This window comes from Martes martes (genome assembly GCF_963455335.1).
Source record: "Martes martes genome assembly, chromosome: 17".
NCBI classification, from domain to species: Eukaryota; Metazoa; Chordata; class Mammalia; order Carnivora; family Mustelidae; genus Martes; species Martes martes.
In genome coordinates, this window is record NC_137905.1 from 43,054,510 (window position 1) to 43,074,925 (window position 20,416).

The 20,416-nt window shown below is 40.8% G+C and overlaps 1 long non-coding RNA gene across 1 annotated transcript in view; it reads left to right on the top strand.

The window, feature by feature from the left end:
* The first annotated feature begins 8,870 nt into the window (after positions 1 to 8,870).
* LOC308358186 overlaps positions 8,871 to 20,416 on the top strand; it is a 29,751-nt gene continuing 18,205 nt past the window's right edge. Inside the window, exons 1-2 of the long non-coding RNA XR_013968292.1 lie at positions 8,871 to 9,265; positions 10,143 to 10,203. This is a non-coding gene — a long non-coding RNA (uncharacterized lncRNA). The remainder of the gene's footprint in view (positions 9,266 to 10,142; positions 10,204 to 20,416) is intronic.

The following is a 20,416-nucleotide window of genomic DNA, read 5'->3' on the forward strand; positions in this document are numbered from 1 at the left end:
GAGTCACCCAGGCCCGCCTCTGATTTCATTTTAAATAAATTAGTTAAGTAATTTTACATAGTAAGCAGTTAGAAGTTTTCAGACATACCCTCTATTAGAAAAAAAATGTTTTGTCCCCTACTAAAAAACAAAACTGCATATAACTGAATCTAACAGTTTTGAGTAACTACCAAAACTTCACCACTGTAAGAAGCATTGGTATTAGCTGCTAAGCTAAGAGATATAACTCAATTTTAAAAAGATTGATACTTCAAAAATCATATCACTGATGTCAAAGACAAAGTTCTTTTAGGACTCAGAAGAAAGGGACAAAAGAAAACCCATGGATACAAAATTTAAAACATAGGCATGAGAAATGCAAACATAATCAGAGGTGGGTAAATCTTAGAATTTTTTAGAGAACAAAATACAACAGAGAAATGGTTTGGTGTAAAAACTGTGAATCAAAACATGATACCTTAATCAGTTTCTGAGCATTTAATGGTCATCAAATACAAATGCTAATCTAATATAAAACCTTTGGGGGTCACTAAACAAATACATGGTATGAATCTTCTTCCACCCCAACTAACAGCACCACATCCACCACCGTGTTAGATCAGTTTTGGAAAATCAGAATTCTTTCAATCACAGCTCGTGTGAACGGTAGTCCATCTATCTGTCTCTCTGCTCCCCTTTGACATAAGACTAGTTAGAAAATGAACATGTGGGGGCACCTGGGTGGCTCAGTGGGTTAAAGCCTCTGCCTTCGGCTTAGGTCATGATCTCAGGGTCCTGGGATCCAGCCCCGCTTCGGGGGGGTCTCTGCTCAGCAGGGAGCCTGCTTCCTCCTCTCTCTGCCTGCCTCTCTGCCTACTTGTGATCTCTGTCTGTCAAATAAATAAATAAAATCTTTAAAAAAAAAAGAAAAAAAAGAAAATGAACATGTGGGATGGTCTTTGAGGGGGCGGCTGCAGGCTCTCTGGGTTTCTTGAACAGAGCCCTCTGCCCCTCTTACTGCGCTCTCCAGTGCTTGGCTGAGCTCCTGTGGCCACACCAGGGCACGGCAGTACATGGTGGTAAACTCCTTCTCACACAATTAAGTGTGAGGAACAAGGAAGGAAGAAGTGCCTGACTGAAGAAGTTCCTGGGAAAGTGCTGTGTGGAAGAGGTGGCCTGAGAGGTCTGCTTTCTTCACAGAGCAGGAAGCTGCAGGTGTATTAAGCCAATGAACAGCTGGGAGCCAGGATCACTAAATAAGGACTGGTATTTACTAATTTACTTAAAAAAAAGGTTTATTTATTTGAGAGAGAGAGAGAGAGAGAGAGCGAGCATGAGTGGGGGAAGGGTAGGATAGACAACCAGTCTCCCCACTGAGCACAGAGCCAATGCAGTCGGGCTCAATCCCAGGACGCTGAGATCCTCAGCAGCAGAAGGCGGATTTTTAACCTACTGAGCTGCCCAGGTGCCCTGCCCCTCCTCATGCTTTTTTTTTTTTTTTTTAAGATTTTATTTATTTGTTTGAGAGAGAGAGTGAGCGAGAGACCACAAGCCCGAGAGAGAGGCAGAGGGAGAGGCAGAGGGAGAGAGAAGCAGGCTCTGATATGGGGCCTGATCTCGGGACCCTGGGATCATGACCTGAGCCTAAAGCAGACGCTTAACTGAGCCACGCAGGCACACCCCAAAATTCTTTTAAAGTTTATGGTTTGTGGTATTCAATAAACCTAACAGCTTACAAAAACTTCTAAAAAAATACACCTTCAGTATCTGATTGGAATTGAAGACCACTGTTACATTATTTCTATTGGTAATATAAATCCACCTTTTCAACTATGGAAAACTTGACAAACACAAAAAATAGTAAGACAAATATGTGTATTACCACCATACAGAAGTAAAATTTTTATGTTTCTTTGTAGTTTTTAAATAACATATACATATTCAGATGTGAGGCCCAAACCTGTTAACTGTCACCCCTACCCCATTCTTCTCATTCATTGTCTCCAAAAACAGTCACCATCATGAATTTAGCATACAATCATCCAATCCTTTTTTATACTTTTCCATACATATCTATACCCCAAGCCAATATACAATCCAATGTTGTTTTATTCCAGTTAGAGATATTGTTATATTATGTACATCATCTACCCTTTGTTTTTCACTCAAAATCATGGTTTTTAGATTATCCTTATTAATCTATATAGATATGGTTTGTTGCAATAAATTGCTGTACATTATTCCATCATATAAATATAACACATTTTATTCAAACTTTTCCCTAATGACAGGCATTTCCAATTCCTCCCACCCCCAATAATTGGCTACTAGAAATCATGCTAATAGTTTTTGCTGCCAGTAATCACACTGCAAAGAACATTTTGGTACACATCTCTCTGTGTTGTATTGGAGTTTCTCTAAGGGATACTATTTAAAAAAGAAATTTTGGGGTGTTTTGAGGTATACTTTAGGAAAATCTATTCAGGTTTACTAAGTAATTTTGCTAAAGTTTCAGATTTTTTTTTTCAGTGTATTTTTCTTTTTTCAGTGTAAGATATAAGGTAGGAATCTCTTTTTCTTTTTCTTTTTTTTTGGAATCTCTTTTTCTACAGAGAAAGGCAATAATCACCCAAAACATTATTTAATTAGGTCATAATTTCTTTACAGAATTAAACTGTATGTAGGTTTCATATTCCATTCTATTAATCTATTATCTGTTAATGCATATCACAAAGTTTTAATAATTGTAACTATATAAATTATATCATCTGAAAATATGTATTCCTTTTCAATCCTTATACTTCTTCACTTTATTGCATTGGCTCTGGTCTCTAGGATTATACTGACTTGTGACGATATCAGGCATCCGTGTCTTGTCTTTGACTTGAATGGGAATGTTTCCAAAAGTTCTGCATTAATTATGATGTTTACTGAAAATTTTTCATCATATTAATGTTTCTGCTCATAAGAATGTTCTGATCTCATATTTTGAGCTCCTGCTAAAGGCTTTCCTACATTCATAATGTTTTACCCCACGATGAATTCTCTGATATGTAGAAGGTGTAAGCTCCTACAAAAGGCTTTGTTATCAAGGCATTTGTACTATCTTTAATAAGTATGAATTTTCTGATGCTTAACGTGGTGTGACTTCCGGCTGAATGCTTTCCCACAATTGCTACACTGATAAGGCTTCTACCTGTATGTGTTCTCACATGTAAACCAGGAGTTGAGAATTGAGAGAAAGCTTTCCCACACTGATTACATCCATAGGGTTTCTCACCTGTATGACCTCTCATTTGCACAGTAAGAGATGAAATTTGTGAGATGGCTTTCCCACATACCTCACATTCATAAGGCTTATCACCTGTGTGAATTCTCACTTGTACAAAAGGTGATGTAATTTGAGAGAAGGATTTTCCACATTTATTACACTCAAAGTGTTTGTCTCCTGTATGAATGTTGTGATGTTTAATGAGATATTGCTTCTGGCTAAAGGGTGTTCCACATTCATTACATTTAAAGGGTTTTTCTCCGATATGAATTTTCTCATGCTTTGTGAGATTTGATTTGCTGCTGTAGGTTTTCCCACATTCTTTACATGTATAGGATTTTCTCCAGTATGCATTTTCTGGTGTTTAATGAGGCTTGACTTCTGAATAAAAGCTTTCTCACAGTAATTACATCCAAATGGCTTCTCTCTAGTATGAATTATCTGATGGGTAATGAGATTTTCTTTCTGATTGAAGGATTTTTCACATTTATTACATTTGTAGGATTTCTCTCCAGAGTGAGCAGTGTGATGCTTGGTGAGGCATTCCTTCTGACTGAGGTCTTTTTCACATTCATTACATTCAAAGGGTTTCTCTTCCATATGGATTTTCTCATGGTCAGTGATACTTGGTTTGTGGCTAAAGGCTTTCCCCCATTTCTTACATGAGCAAAATTTCTTTCCAATAGGAATTTGCTGGTGACTTATGAGGTTTGACATCTAAATGGAAGCTTTCTCACATTCATAAGGTTTAAATTTTCTCAAGTTCTATGGAGTTGTGTTTCTGGCAAAACAGTTCTCCAGACTTGTTACTGTCATTGAGTTTCTCCACTGTTTGAATTTTCTCATATGCCTCCAGTTGGAGTAACTGGCTAAAGGTTTTCCAGTAGCCTTACATAGACAGGTTTCCTTTGCTGCATTATTACTCTAGTGAATAATAAGATAAGTGTGAATATAAGCCCTCACATGGAGAAAGTTAGTTCATTGGGTTTTTCTCCACAGTGTATTCTCAAGTATTTGATAAGCTTTGTTTGTGAATCCCTGTTAATACGGATTTCAATTAGTAGGGGTTACTGCAAAATAGGATGAGTTATAATAGACTTATAATATTCATATCATTTCTTTATTACATGGATTCCTTTATAATATGTTAAGTCTAAATTAAGCTTTCAACTCTAAAATAAACAAATTAAAAAATTTAAGAAAAAAAAAGAAAGAAAAGCAGATGTCAGGGAAAGGCACCAAACTGAAATCAGGGGGATTAAAAAAAAATTTTTTTTTTTTTTTGAGAGACAATGCATGTGAGTGGAGGGAGGGGCAGGCAGAGGAAGAGAGGCAGAGGAAGAGAATTTTTTTTTTTTAAGATTTTATTTATTTGAGAGAGAGGTAGAGAGAGAGAACACAAGCAGAGGGTCAGGGCAGAAGGAGTGGGAGAAGCAGATTCTCCATTAAGCAGGAAGCCCAAGCAGGACTCCATCCCAGAACCCTGAGATCATGACCTCAGCCATCCAGGTGCTGGAAAGAGAGAGAATCTTTTATTTTTTTTTAAGATTTTATTTGTTTATTTGACAGAGACAGAGATCACAAGCAGGCAGAGAGGCAGGCAGAGAGAGAGGGGGGAAGCAGGCTTCCAGCTGAGCGGAGAGCCAGATTCGGGGCTCGATCCCAGGACCCTGGGATCATGACCGGAGCCAAAGGCAGAGGCTTTAACCCACTGAGCCACCCAGGCACCCCCAAGAAAGAGAATCTTAAGCAGGCTCCACACTGAGCCAACTGTGGAGCTCGACCTCCTGACCCTGAGATCATGACCTGAGCCGAAATCAAGAGTTGGACCCTTAACTGACTGAGCTACCCAGGCACACCAAATCAGAGGGATTAAATAAATGGTGGGTCCTCATTACTGTTGGACTTCCAAAATTCTGGTATTCAAGAGATGAGAAGACTCTTCTCTGGAGAAGTGGAATAGCCCAGGAGAAAATCTGTAATACTAACATTTTGAGACTGACAAAGAAATGTCTGAATTCTTGACCAATAGTTCTATAATGAAGATGAAAGGACAGCTATTAATCTGTAAATAAGGGAAAATCTAATATGTTAATGTAAGCCTAGTAATATGAAAGACAAATGAAAACAATGGAAAAAAGAATTTCCAAGGAAATGGATACAGTAAGGAACACAAAAAAGAAATAAAAAGAAAAACAACCCACCAAAACCCCCCACAATACCAAAAAGAGATAAGATATTATATTAGGGAAACAAATGACGGGTACTATAAAAACTGCTCTTTTTTAAAAAAGTTTATTCTTTTTTTAAAAAAAATATTTTATTTATTTGACAGAGCAGAAGCAGGGGGAGCAGCAGAGGGAGAGGGAGAAGCAGGCTCTCTGCTGATGCAGGGCTTGATTCCAGGACCCTGAAAGCATGACGTGAGCTAATGGCAGATGCTTAACTGAATAAGCCACCAAGGTGCCCCTAAAAGCTGCTCTTGAAATTAAAAAATAGCTATTATTAAAGTTTTAATAGCAGATACGGGAAATAGTGTTGTGGAAATCACTCAGTTGTAGGAAAAAAGTTTTAAAAAGGTAATAAAAGATGAAAAAGATAACATAAAATTAGGGATTTCAATATCCAGATAAAAGGAGTTCAAGAGAGAGAGGAGCAAACTGAATGGAGGAAACTTTCAGAGAACAGATATAAGCTTTCTAGAAATATAGGTCATGATTCTTCAAAATAAAGAGGTCCCTGTACAACTCACAAAAAAGACCCATGCCAAAGCACACCTTTGTGAAATTTCAGAAAAGTAGGTATGAAGAGATCTTAAGTGCTTCCAAAGAGAAAGAACAAAACACAAACTGTCATCATACTTTAAGATAAAAAACTATAAACTTTGTATAATTCTTTCAGAATTCTAAGGGAAAACAATGTCTAATCTAAAATGCCATTCTAGGGCGCCTGGGTGGCTCAGGGGGTTACAGCCTCTGCCTTCGGCTCAGGTCATGATCCCAGGGTCCTGGGATCGAGCCCTGCATCGGGCTCTCTGCTCAGCGGGGAGCCTGCTCCCTCCTCTCTCTCTGCCTGCCTCTCCGCCTACTTGTGATCTCTGTCTGTCAAATAAAGAAATAAAATCTTTTAAAAAATAAAAATAAAATGCCATTCTAGTTGGGCTATCATCCAAAAGAGGTAGAATAAAGACCTTTTAGACTTATAAGGACCCAAAATTTTTACTCCATATTAACCTTTCTCAAGGTGTTAAGAGAAAGATCAAACCAAGAATAAAAGAAGACACTGCTCCAGAAACTAGTAATCCAACATAAAAAAGAGGTAGAGGTCCACCAACTACAGCTCGGCCTCTCAGTTGGCAACCTCAGGGTAAGCTCTGACCACCAGTGCACCCACAGTAGTCACTCCAGGTTTTAGGGTGGCTGATGGCCAGCCCCGTCGACCAGCATGGTGGCAGCTGCCAGGGGCAGCCATAACAGAGGGGCACAGGCAGCCCACATAGGGCACACCTCTTGAGCACCTGGTTCTGGTAACCAGGTGGGGGTACGGCACTACTGGAAAAGAAAAAAAATAAATAAAAAGAAGTGAAGGAAATTTGCAAGATGACCACGTGTTGGTTATTAACCTATTGTTTTTCAGCTCCACATTGAACCTTTTATAGGTTTCTCTAATGCTGGGACTGGGAGTCTGAAAAGAGCATTTCTCAAACTCCTTTGCCAGTTGGCTTCCTTTTTTTTTTTTTTTTTTTTAATTCACTGATAAATGCTACAAATTCATTAACTCTACAGTGGAGAAAGTCATGGACCCTATTTAAACTAAGTAATAAAAATTAACATCGGGGCACCTGGATGGCTCAGTGGGTTAAAGCTTCTGTCTTTGGCTCGGGTCATGATCCCGGGATCCTGGGGGGGAGCCCCCCATCAGGCTGTCTGATCGGCAGGGAGCCTGCTTTCCCGACTCTCTTTCTGCCTGCCTCTGCCTACTTGTGATCTCTGTCTGTCAAATAAATAAATAAAATCTTTAAAAAAATTAACATCGCAGATGTAATGGAACATACTGACATTGTGTGTCTCTGGATAGGATAAACTGGTAATAGCATAGCATCACTTTTATGGGTTATTTCTCAGAATGTATAAATGATGAGGAGCACCTGGGTGGCTCAGTCGGCGGAGTGTGGGACTCGATTTCAGTTCAGGTCATGATGTCATGGGTCCTGAGACTGAGACCTGTGGTGCTCAGGGGGGAGTTCTGCTTGAGATTCTCTCTCTCCCTCTCCCTCTGCCCCTCTCTTCACACACTTGCAGGCTCTCTCTCAAAAAATAAATCTTTTTAAAAATGTATAAATGATGAGGAAACATCAGGTAAACCCAAATTGAAGAATATTATACAAAATAACTAACCTGTACTCTGAAAAGGTTAAGATTGTCAACAGGTGGAATAAACAGAAAACAAATAGGTGGTAGATTTAAACCTAAATATTTTAATAGTTTCATTAAGTGTGCATAAGAAAGTATGTTTCTAAACTCGAGGGTCTTGACTGATAAAATCAAACATCTCTTAACAATTATTTTGCAACAGTCTTTCTTGCTTTAAAAGCATGTTAAATTAGTATTCTAATCCATACTAAACATGTCTATTTTATTTTATTTTTTATTTCAAGATTTTATTTATAGGTGGGAGAGAATGAGAAAGACAGAGCATGAGAGGGGAGAAGGTCAGAGGGAGAGGCAGACTCCTTGCTGAGCAGGGAGCCCAATGTGGGACTCAGTCCTGGGATCCATGATAATGACCTGAGCTGAAGGCAGTTGCTTAACCAACTGAGCCACCCAGGCTCTCTAAACATGTCTATTTTTTTAAAAATATTTTATTTATTTATTTGTCAGAGAGAGTGAGTACAGGCAGACAGAGAGGCAGGCAGAGGCAGAGGGAGAAGCAGGCTCCCTGCTGAGCAAGGAGCCCGATGTGGGACTCGATGCCAGGACGCTGGGATCATGACCTGAGCCGAAGGCAGCCGCTTAACCAACTGAGCCACCCAGGCTCCCTACATGTCTATTTTAACCTAAAAACCCATTTTATGTTTCTCCTGTCAACCTTCAAAGAAAACTGATGCTCCAAAAAGATGCCGCCTTACCATTTTACGGATGAGGCTTCGTGGTTAATTGGTGATACACAGATACAATCCTGCTCTCCCAAACAGGTGTCCTGTGCTCACATGTACACAACACCCAGTCACCTCTGCGGTCTCAACGCAGCATCTCCGGACTCGCCTTTGCCCGGCCGCCTTCTGCACCTGAGCGCGTCCCTCGGACGCGTCCCCACGTCTCCCTGCAAGCCCGTGATTCCTTTCCCTGTCGCCGCCTCCAAATGGTCCAGAAAGAGACGACCGGGTCCCACCTTCTCTCACCCTCAGCGCTAAGCGGCCGAGGTTTGCGCTCACCAACAAAGATGAAATGTCAGCCCTTTAGTGCAGAGGGCGTACCAGCTCCTCCAGAAATCTATCGGGCGCCGCCGCCGCTCGGACTCCGGTGGTCCGGAGCAGGTGTCCGCTCGCATTCTCGTCTGAGCGTCTGCTTTTCCGGCCAGGACTACATTTCCCACAGACGCTGCGGCTCGAGGCTGCGTCGCTTCGAAACGGGCGTGTTGTCCCGTGCCTACGGCGGCGCTAGGGGCGCCCGGCGTCAGGCGTCTGGAGGCCTGGCGGTTGCGTCCAGCCGGGTGACCCGCTCCGCGTACGAGCCGCTCCGCGTCGGGTCTGGCGGTTCTGTTTGGCGCGGAGAAGCTGTACGAGCCCAGTGTCCGCGCTGAGAGGAGTACCGAGGCCTGCTGCCCGCTTCCGGGCTGCATCTTCCAGAGGACTCCGCAGGCGGACGCTACATTCCTCAGGATTTCGGCCGCTTTGCGGGATGGCGGGACGGTTGGCTTCCCCGAGTTAGCTGCTGAGGGGCGTTTGGAGTCCCGGGCAACTTAACCTGTTTGGGCCAGAACGGAACTAGGGAAGGACTAGGGTGAGGAGTTCAGGTAGGAGCATTTCGTGTCCGGAGCGGACTGAAGAGAGAGAGAGAGAGAAAGAGAGAGAGAGAAAGAAAGTGTGTGTGTGTGTGTGTGTGTGTGTGTGTGTGTGTGTGTGAGAGAGAGAGCTAGAAAGAGAGGGGAGGGAGGGAAAATGGAGGGGAAGAGAGGTTATTTGTGATTGTTACTGCGTGTCGTCGTGGTGTGTGATTGTGACTGTATGTGGTGATAACTCTGGGTGATGGAGTAGGGTGCTTGGGACTGTGCATCTTCCCAGAATGGGTATGTGATTGTGATTGCATGACTCCACCATCGTGCACAGGGACGTAGAGGACCAGTGATTGTGCAGTTGGGACTGTGTCCCACCGTAGGGGTGTGTGTGGGATTTTGGGAGCATGTGCGGCACTGTGTGGGTGTGGGTCTGTGACTGTGTGTTAAGTGTCTGTGGCTGTGCAGGTTTGAGTAGTGTGACCCCCTTGGGGTGTGTGTGTGTGTGTGAGAGAGAGAGAGAGAGATTGTGATCGTCTGGCTGTGGGAAAGGGGTTTGTGGGTGTGGGGAGGCTGTGTGATTCTGACTTTGTGTGTCCCCTACGTGTGTATGTGGGATTATATGTAAGTGAGTGACCTGGTACAGAACCATGTTTGCACATGAGGTGGAGGGTTTTGTAAATGTGCAGGTGCGACTCACCACTCTATCCAGGAGACATCTGTGAGTTCATGACAGATTCTGATCCTTTCCTGTAACTACATTAGGCTGGAATCTAGTCTTCCCTGACTTTCCTTTGTATGTGACAGTGAGGGACTGGAGGAAGTGTGTGTTCCAACCTGGTCAACTGGAATTCCAAGAAAACCCAGTGTCTCATCAATTTCTTCTTTCTTTCTACAGTTTCTGTTGCTAAGAGGAAGACTAAAGAATGATTATTGAACAGCCAGAGGCCATGATCAAGGTGCTTTGGGGTTTTTTTCTTTCTTCCCTGAAATAGTTCTCGTTTTTTTTTTTTTTTAATATTTTATTTATTTATTTATTTGTCAGAGAGAGTGAGCACAGGCAGACAGAGAGGCAGGCAGAGGCAGAAGGAGAAGCAGGCTCCCTGCTGAGCAAGGAGCCCAATGTGGGACTCGATCCCAAGACGCTGGGATCATGACCTGAGCCGAAGGCAGCCGCTTAACCAACTGAGCCACCCAGGTGTCCCGTTCTCGTTTCTCAGAGCATAATTTTTTCCCTTTTCTGACAGTTCCTGACTACCAAAAGCCCATTCAACAAACCATTTGGATATGGGGCCTTGGAGTTAGATCCAAATACTCAATTTTTAAATCTATCCCCTCCCTCTTAGTATTAATTTGGCAGTTTCTTCTATGTGCCAGATCTCTACTAAGATCTCTGCTGGTCTAGTGAGGTAAATACAAGAGTCTTTATCATAAAAGAATTGTTGGAAATGAGATTACCTTGTATGTAACATCACATACCACAGTCCTGGTATTGGAAGCCATGCAGTTTATGGGATGGTGTTGGTTAGTCTCAGTCCAAGTAAGCTATAAGATCTTTCACTTTGGCAGTATTTTTGAGGTATAAATGAGATTGGGGGCTCGATCAATGAATTCTGTACCAATAAGACCAAGATTTACCAGGTAATCTGTGAGTAAACACTTGGACCAGTTTCCAGGTCTGTTTCGAATTAAAGGCTCAAATGGTTCTCTTTGGGGGGGTACTCAACCTGGAATCCATGTCCATCCTTGACTTCTAAAGGGAAAGAGACTGTAATGATACTAAGGATTACAAAAAAGATAGATCCAGAACCACCACCTTAGGGCAATCTTTAAGATAATAATAGCCAAAACGAGTTTCATAAATAAGGAAGTTTTAAGTAATTCTCACTATTAGGGGAATTTTATGCAGTTAATTGAAACTGTGAGGTGGAGCATATGCATTTCAACATTGTGACCAACACCTATGCCCAGGTGAGAGGGCAGTTCACATGTTGGAAGCCTTTGCATGTAAAAGTTCAGCTGATCCACATCTAGGCCACAGTTTTCTCAATTGATCTGTACAGTAACCTATTAACTGGTCTCTACTTCCTCTATTGCCTTCCTAAAATTACTTCTTAACACAGTAGCCAGGGTCATTCTTCCAAAATGTACTTCAGATTATGTCACTTCTTGACTTAAAGCTTTCTGTGGTTTCCCATTTCAGAATAAAAACCAAAGTCTCTACGGTTGTTTTTATAGCCCTATGTGATCTGGCTCTCTGTTAACCTGACTTTATCTTCTCTAATTTTTTTTAATAACTTAATTCTGACCCCTTAGTGTATGAGTTTGCTGATTCTCCTGCCTGGAATTTTCTTACTCCTGGCATCACTTACTCCTTCACTTTCTTCAAGACTTAACTCAGATGTCACCAAATTGGAAAAGTTGTCCTTGACCATCCTGTATAGAATAACACCTCAACCAATGTACTTCTTATCACCCCTGTCCTATTTAATTTTTCTCCATAGCTCTTATCATTTTTTTACTGAGACATAATTGACATATAACATTAGTTTCAGGTGTACAACATAATTCAATATATGTATATTTTGTGAAATGATCTCATAAGTCTAGTTAACATCCATCACCAGACAGGTTTTGTTTTGGTTTTTTTGTTTTTTTTTTTTTTAAGATTTTATTTGGGGCACCTAGGTGGCTCAGTTGGTTAAGCCTCTGCCTTCAGGCTTGGGTCATGATCTCAGGGTCCTCGGATCAAGCCGTGCATTGGGCTGTCTGCTCAGCGGGGAGCCTGCTTCCCCCTCTCTGCCTGCCTCTCTGCCTACTTGTGATCTCTCCCTGTCCAATAAATAAATAAAATTTAAAAAAAAAAAGATTTTACTTATTTGCTGGACAGAGAGAGCGAGAGAGAGAGCACAAGCAGGGGAGTGGCAGGCAGAGGGAGAAGCAGACTTCCCACTGAGCAGGGAGCCCGATGCAGGACTTGATCTCAGGGCCCTGGGATCATGACCTGAAGGTGAAGGCAGAGGCTTAACTGACTGAGTCACCCAGGCATCCCCATCACCACACACAGTTAATAAATACTTTTCTTGTGATGAGAATTTTTAAGATCTACTCTTAGCAACTTTCAAATACTGTATACAGTGAAAAAATTTTTTTAAAGATTTTATTTATTTATTTGACAGACAGAGATCACAAGTAAGCAGAGAGAGAGGAAGGGAAGCAGGCTCTCCACCGAGCAGAGAGCCCAATGCGGGGCTCGATCCCAGGACCCTGGGATCATGACCTGAGCCGAAGGCAGAAGCTTTAACCCACTGAGCCACCCAGGTGCCCCTACAGTGAAATTATTAACTATATTCAACATGCTATACATTACTTCCCTAGGAGTTATTAATTTTATAACTGGAAGTTTGTACCCTTTGACCACTGTCACCCATTTTGCCTTCCCAGCTTCCCACATCTGGAAATACTGATCTATGCTCGTATCCTGAGTTCAGTTTTTTAATTTTTTTAAGATTTCCACATATAAGTGAGATTATGCAGTCTCTTTTTCTGTCTGACTTATTCCATTTAGCCCTCAATGTCCATCCATGTTGTTGCAAATGTCAGGGTGTCCTTCATGTCTTAAAAAAATAATAATTCCAGTATAATTAACATTCGGTGTTAGTTTCAGGTGTACAATGTAGTGATTCATCAATTCTCTACATTATTCCATGCTCATCAGGATAAGTATGTTCTTGGGATGCCTGGGTGGCTCAGTTGGTTAAGTGCCTGCCTTCAGCTCAGGTCATGATCCCAGAGTCCTGCGATAGGTATCATATCAGGCTCCTTGCTGAGCAGGGAGCCTGCTTCTCCCTCTGCCTTCCTCTCCCCACTGCGTGTGCTCTCTCTCTCTCTCAAATAAATAAATAAAATCCTAAAAAAAAAAAAAAATAAGTGTGCTCTTAATCCCTTTCAACTATTTCACCTAACCCTTCACCCACCTCCCCTCTGGTAACCATCTGTTCTTTGTAGTTAAGAATCTGTTTTTTTGGGTTGTCCCTTTTGTTTGTTTGTTTTTTTCTTAAATTTTGCATACGAGTGAAATCATAATGTTATTTGTCATTCTCTGACTGACTTATTTCATTTAGCTCTATACCCTCTAGATCTTTCCATGTTGTTGGAAATGGCAAGATTTCATTCTTTTTTATGGCTGAGTAATATTCCATCGTGTGTGTGAGTGTGTGTGTGTGTCTTCTTCATCTATCAATGGACATTTCCATAATTTGGCTATTGTAAATAATGCTGCAGTAAACATAGGAGTGCATATATCTTTTTAAATTAGTATTCTTTGGGTAAATATCCAGTAGTGGAATTACTAAGTCATATGGTAATTCTATTTCTAATTTTTCTTTTTAAAGATTTTTTTCTATTTGTTTGACAGAGAGAGACAGCAAGAGAGGGAACACAAGGGGGAGTGGGAGAGGGAGAAGCAGGCTTCCTGCCAAACAGGGAGCCCGAAGCGGGGCTTGATCCCAGGACCCTGAGATCATGACCTGAGCTGAAGGCAGACACTTAACGACTGAGCCACCCAGGCGCCCCCCTATTTCTATTTTCTTTTTCACTCCAAGTGCCATATATCTAATTTTTTAAAAAGATTTATTTATTTATAAGAGAAAGAGAACACGAGCAGAGGGAGGAGCAGAGGGAGAGACTCTCCAGGAGACTCTCCGCTGAGGGTAGAGCCCCACGCAGGGCTCAATCTCATGACCCCAAGATCATGACCCAAGCCAAAATCAAGAGTTGGATGTCCACCCAACTGAACAAACCAGGAGCCTTTTTATTTCTAATTTTTTGAGGAACCTTCATACTATTTTTCACAGTGACTGCACCCAGTGTGCCTTGCAACCAATAGTGCATAAGAGTTCCTTTGTCTCCACATCCTCACCAAAACTTGCTCTTTCTTGTGTTTTTCATTTTAGCCATTCTGATAGGTGTGAGATGATATCTCATTGTGGTTTTGATTTGCATTCTTCTGATGAACAGTGATGTTAAGCATCTTCATGTTCTGTTGGCCATCTATATGTGTCTTTGGAGAAATGTGTGTTCATGTCTTCTGCCTTTTTAAAAATTGAACTATTTGTTTTTTGGATGTGAGTTTTATCAGTTCTTTATGTATTTTTAATATTAACCCTTTATCAGATATGTCATTTGCAAATATCTTCTCCCATTTGGTGGGTTGTCTTTTAGTTTTGTTGTTTCCTTTGCTGTGTAGAAGTTTTTACTTTGGTATAATAAATTATTATTTTTAAGATTTTATTTTATTTTTTTAAAAGATTTTATTTATTTATTTGAGAGAGAGAGAGAGACAGAGTGAGAGAGCATGAGAGGGGAGGTCAGAGGGAGAATCAGACTCCCCATGGAGCTAGGAGCCTGATGTGGGACTTGATCCCAGGACTCCAGGATCATGACCTGAGCTGAAGGCAGTCGCTTAGCCAACTGAACCACCCAGGCACCCTAAGATTTTATTTTTAAGCGATTTCTACACCCAGGGTGGAGCTCAAACTCACAACCCTGAGATCAAGAGCCACATTTTCCACTGACTGAGCCAGCCACGTGCCCCAGTCACAATACATTATTATTATTTTTTTTAAAGATCTTATTTATTTATTTGACAGACAGAGATCACAAGTAGGCAGAGAGGCAGGCAGAGAGAAGGTGGGGGGAGCAGGCTCCCTGCTGAGCAGAGAGCCCGATGTGGGGCTCGATCCCAGGACCCTGGGATCATGACCCGTGCTGAAGGCAGAGGCTTTAACCCACTGAGCCACTTAGGCGCCCCACAATACATTATTCTTGCTTCTGTTTCCCTTGCCTCAGGAGACCTATCTAGAAAATTGTTGCTATGGGCAATGTCAGAGAAATTACTACCTGTGTTCTCTTTTAGGATTTTTGTGGTTTCAGGATCACATTTAGGTCTTCAATCCATTTTGAATTTATTTTTGTATATGGTGTAAGAAAGTGGTCCAGTTTCATTCTGTTGCATATAGCTGTGCAGTTTTACTAAACCATTTGTTGAAGAAACTTTCTCTCATTGTATATTCTTCCCTCCTTTATCAAAGATTAATTGGCCATATAATTGTGGGGTTTTTTCTGTGTTCTCAGTTCTGTTCTATTAATCTATCTGTGTTTCTCTTCTCATGTCAGTACCATACTCTTTTGATTACTACAGCTTTGTAGGATATCTTGAAATCTGAGATTGTAATTCCTGCAGTTTTGTTCTTTTTTCAAGATTGCTTAGGCTATTTGGTGTTTTTTCTTTGTTCGTTTTGTTTTGTGGTTCCATACACATGGATTTTAGGATTATTATTTTTTTTAAATTATTTTATTTATTTATTTGACAGAGATCACAAGTGGGCAGAGAGGCAGGCAGAGAGAGAGAGAGGGGAAGCAGGCTCCCCGCTGAGCAGAGAGCCCGATGCGGGGCTCGATCCAGGACCCCGAGATCATGACCTGAGCTGAAGGCAGAGGCAGAGGCTTAACCCACTGAGCCACCTAGGTGCCCCTGCTCTTGGTATTTTGATCGCAATTGTGTTAAATATGTAGATTGCTTTGGCTAGTATAGACATATTAACAGTATTTTTACTTCCAATCCATGAGCATGGATTCCATTTTTCCATTTCCATCTTTTCATTTCCATTTCCGTTTCCATCTTTCCATTTCTTTGTGTCATCTTCAGTTTATTTTGTCAGTGTTTTATAGTTTTCAGAGTATACATCTTTTACCTCCTTGGTTAAGCTTCTTCCTAAATATTTTATTATTTTTGGTGCAATTATAAATGGGACCATTTTTTAAATTTCTCTTTCTGCTGTTTCAGTATTAGTGTATGGAAATACAATAGATTTCTGTATTTTGACTTTGTGTCCTGTCACTTTACTGAATTCATGTATCAGTTCTAGCAGTTTTTTGGTGGAGTTTTCCAGGTTTTCTATATATATATTATCAAATCATCTGCAAATAGTGAAAGGCTTACTTCTTACCGATTTTTAAAATTTCTTTTTTGTTGTCTGATTGCTGTGGCTAGAACTTCCAGTACCATGTTTAATAAAAATGTTGAGAGTGGACATCCTTATCTTGTTCCTGATCTTAGGGAAAAAGCTTTCAGTTTTTTCACTGTTGTGGGTTACTCATATTTGGCCCTTATTTTGTTGAGGTATGTTCCCCCTAAACCTACTTTGTTGAGGGTTTGTATCGTGAATGGGTGTTGTACTTTGTCACAGGCTTTTTGTCTGTTGAAATGATCATAGGGTTTTTTTCTTTCTCTTGTTGATGTGATTTATCATGTTGATTAATTTATAAATATCGAACCACCCTTGCATCCCAGAATTAGATCCCACTTGATAGTGGTAAATGATTCTTTTTAATGTATTGTTGGATTCAATTTGCTACAATTTTAGTGAGGATTTTTGCATCTATGTTCATCAGAGATACTGGCCTATAGTTCTCTTTTTTTGTAGTGTCTTTATCTGGTTTTGTTATCAGGGTAATGCTGGCTTCAAGAATAAATTTCGAAGCTTCACTTCCTGTTCTATTTTTTAGAATAGTTTGAGAAGAATAGGTATTAATTCTTCTTTAAATGTTTGGTAGAATTTACCTATGAAATTGTCTGGTCCCAGACTTTTGTTTGTTGGGAGTTTTTTGATAACTGATTCAATTTCATTGCTAGTAATTGGTCTGGCCAGATTTTCTATTTCTTCCTGATTCAATTTTGGGAGGTTATATGTTTCGAGGAATGTGTCCATTTCTTTAAGGTTTTCCAATTTGCTGGCATATAGTTTTTCATAATATTCTCTTTTAATCTTTTATTTATGTGGTATCAGTTATTTCTCCTCTTTCATTCCTAATTTTATTTGAATCCTCTTTTTTTAAAAAAGTCTGGCTAAAGGTTTATCAATTTTGTTGGTATTTTCAATGAACCAGGGCAATCTGTTCTATTGCTTTTTTGGTTTCTATTTTGTTTATTTCTGGTCTAATATTTATTATATTTTCTTCCTTCTACTGGCTTTGGGTTTTGTTTATTCTTTTTTGTAGCTCCTAAAGGTGTATGGTGCGATCGTTTATTTGAAATTTTTCTTGTTTTTTGAGAGAGGCTTCTATTGGTGTAAACTTCCCTTCCTCCCTCCCTTCCTCCCTCCCCTCCCTCTCTCTCTTTCTTTCTTTCCTTCTTTCTCTTTCTTTTTTTATTTTTATTTTTATTATTTTATTTTATTTTTTTAAAGATTTTTATTTATTCATTTGACAGAGATCACAAGCAGGCAGAGAGGCAGGCAGAGAGAGGGGGAAGCAGGCTCCCTGCTGAGCAGAGAGCCCGATGCGGGGCTCGATCCCAGGACCCTGGGATCATGACCTGAGCCGAAGGCAGAGGCTTTAACCCACTGAGCCACCCAGGTGCCCCCTTTTTTTATTTTTAAAAGATTTTGTTTATTTATTTGTCAGAGAGAGAGCACAAGCAGGGGAAGAGGCAGAGGGAGAGGGATAAGTAGGTTCCCTGCCAAGCTAGGAGCTTGATGTGGGACTCAATCCCAGGATCCTGTGATCATGACCTGAGCCAAAGGTGGACGCTTAACCAACTGAGCAACCCAGGCATCCCTTTATTTTATTTTCTTAAAGATTTTATTTATTTTTTTGACAGAGAGAGCGAGAGCACAAGCAGCGGAAGGGGGAGAGGGAGAAGCATACTCCCCACTGAGCAGGGAGCCTGATGCAGGGCTCAGTCGCAGGATCCTGAGGTCACGACCTGAGCCACAGGCAGATGCTTAATCGACTGAGCCACATATTTGCTTTTTTAAACTAGTTTTGATGTCCACATTTTAATTTCTCAAATTGGTAATTTTGTGTTCTCTTTTCTCTTGATCAGTCTAGTAGAGGCTTATCAATTTTATTAATCTTTCCAAAGAATTTAGAACCAGTTAATTTTTTTTCATTTAAACTTTAGTTAACATACAGTGCAATATTGGTTTCTGGAGTAGAATTCAGTGATTCATCACTTACTACAGCATCCAGTGCTCAACACGACAAATCCCCTCTTTATTTATTTATTTATTTATTTAAAAAGATTTTATTTATTTATTTGACAGACAGAGATCACAGGTAGGCAGAGAGAGAGAGGAAGGGAATCAGGCTCCCTGCTGAGCAGAGAGAGCCCGATGCGGGGCTCGATCCCAGGACCCTGGGATCATGACCTGAGCCGAAGGCAGAGGCTTTAACCCACTGAGCCACCCAGGCACCTATTTATTTATTTTTAAAAGATTTTATTTATTTGACAGAGAGAGACACAGTGAGAGAGGGAGCACAAGCAGGGGGATTGGGAGAGGGAGAAGCAGGCTTCCTGCTGAGCAGGGAGCCTGATGTGGGGCTTGATCCCAGGACCCTGGATCATGTCCTGAGCTGAAGCCAGACACTTAACAACTGAGCCACCCAGGCGTCCCAACAAATGCCCTTTTAAATACCTATCATCCATCTAGCCCATCCCTCCCTCCATCAACTCTCAGTTTGTTCTCTATCATTTGAGAGTCCCCTATGGTTTGTTTCCTTATCTCCTTTTTTTTTCTTTCCCACCTTCCCATATATTCATCTGTTTTCTTTCTTAAACATATAAGTGAGATCATATGGTATTTGTCTTTCTCCAACTAACTTCTTTCACTTAGCCTAATATACTCTTGCTCCATCCATGTCATTGCAAATGGCAAGATTTCATTCTTTTTGACAGCTGAGTAATATTCCCACGTGTGTGTGTATACACTACATCTTTCTTTCTTCTTTTTTTTTTTTTTTAAGATTTATTTATTTATTTGTCAGAGAGATAGAGTGTGTGTGTGTGTACACAAGCAGAGGGAGCAGCAGGCAGAGGGAGAAGAAGGCTTTTCACTGAGCCCAATGTGGGACTCCATCCCAGGACTCTGGGATCATGATCTGAGCTGAAGGCAGATGCCTAACCAACTGAGCCACCCAGGAGTCCCACACTACATCTTTTTTATCCATCAGTCGATGGACATTTGGGCTGTCTCCATAGTTTGACTGTTGATGGTAATGCTGCTCTGAACATTAGGTGCATGTACCACTTTGTATTTTTGTATCCTTTGGGTTAATACCTAGTAGTGTAATTGCTGGTAGTTCTATTTTTAGTTTTTTGAGGAACCTCCATACTGTTCTGCAGAGTGGCTGTACCAGTTTGGATTCCCACCAATAGTGCAAGAGGGTTCCCCTTTCTCTGCATCCACACCAACACCTTGTTTCTTGTGTTGTTAACTTTAGCCATTCTGACAGGCATGAGGTGGTATCTCATTGTGGTTTTAATTTGTATTTCCCTGATAATGATGTTGAGCATCTTTTAAATGTGTCTATGAGGGATGCCTGGGTGGCACAGTTGGTTAAGCCACTGCCTTCAGCTCAGGTCATGATCCCAGGGTCCTGGGATTGAGTCCCACATCGGGCTCCTTGCTCAACAGGGAGCCTGCTTCTCTCTCTGCCTCTGCCTGCTTGTGCTCTCTCTCTCTGACAAATAAATAAATAAATAAATAAATAAATAAATAAAATATTAATATAAATAAATAAATAAATGTGTCTATGACCCATCTGGATGTCTTCTTTGGATAAATGTCTCTGCATGTCTTCTGCCCTTTTCCTAACTGGATTATTTGTTTTGGGGGGATTGTGTTTGATAAATTCTTAATAGACTTTTGATACTAACACTGTATCAGTAAGTCATTTGCAAACATCTTCTTCCATTCTGTAGGCTGCCTTTTAGTTTGATTGTTTCCCTCGCTTTGCAGAGACTTTTTAATTTGATGGAGTCACAGTAGTTCATTTTTGCTTTTGTCTCCCTTGCCTCCAGCAGCATATCTAGTAAGAAGTTACTATGGCTGAATTCAAAGGTTTCAACCTGAGTTCTCCTCTAGGATTTTGATGGTTTCCTGTCTCACATTTAAGTCTTTAATCCATTTTGAATTTATTTTTGTGGCTGCTGTAAGAAAGTGGTTCAGTGTTACTCTTTTGCATGTTGCTCCCAACACCATTTCTTGAATATATTCTTTCCTGCTTTGTCAAAGATTAGTTGACCATAGAGTCGTGGGGTCATTTCTGGGTTCTCTCTTCTGTTCCATTGATCTGTGTGTCTCTTTTTGTGTTAGTACCATGCTGTCT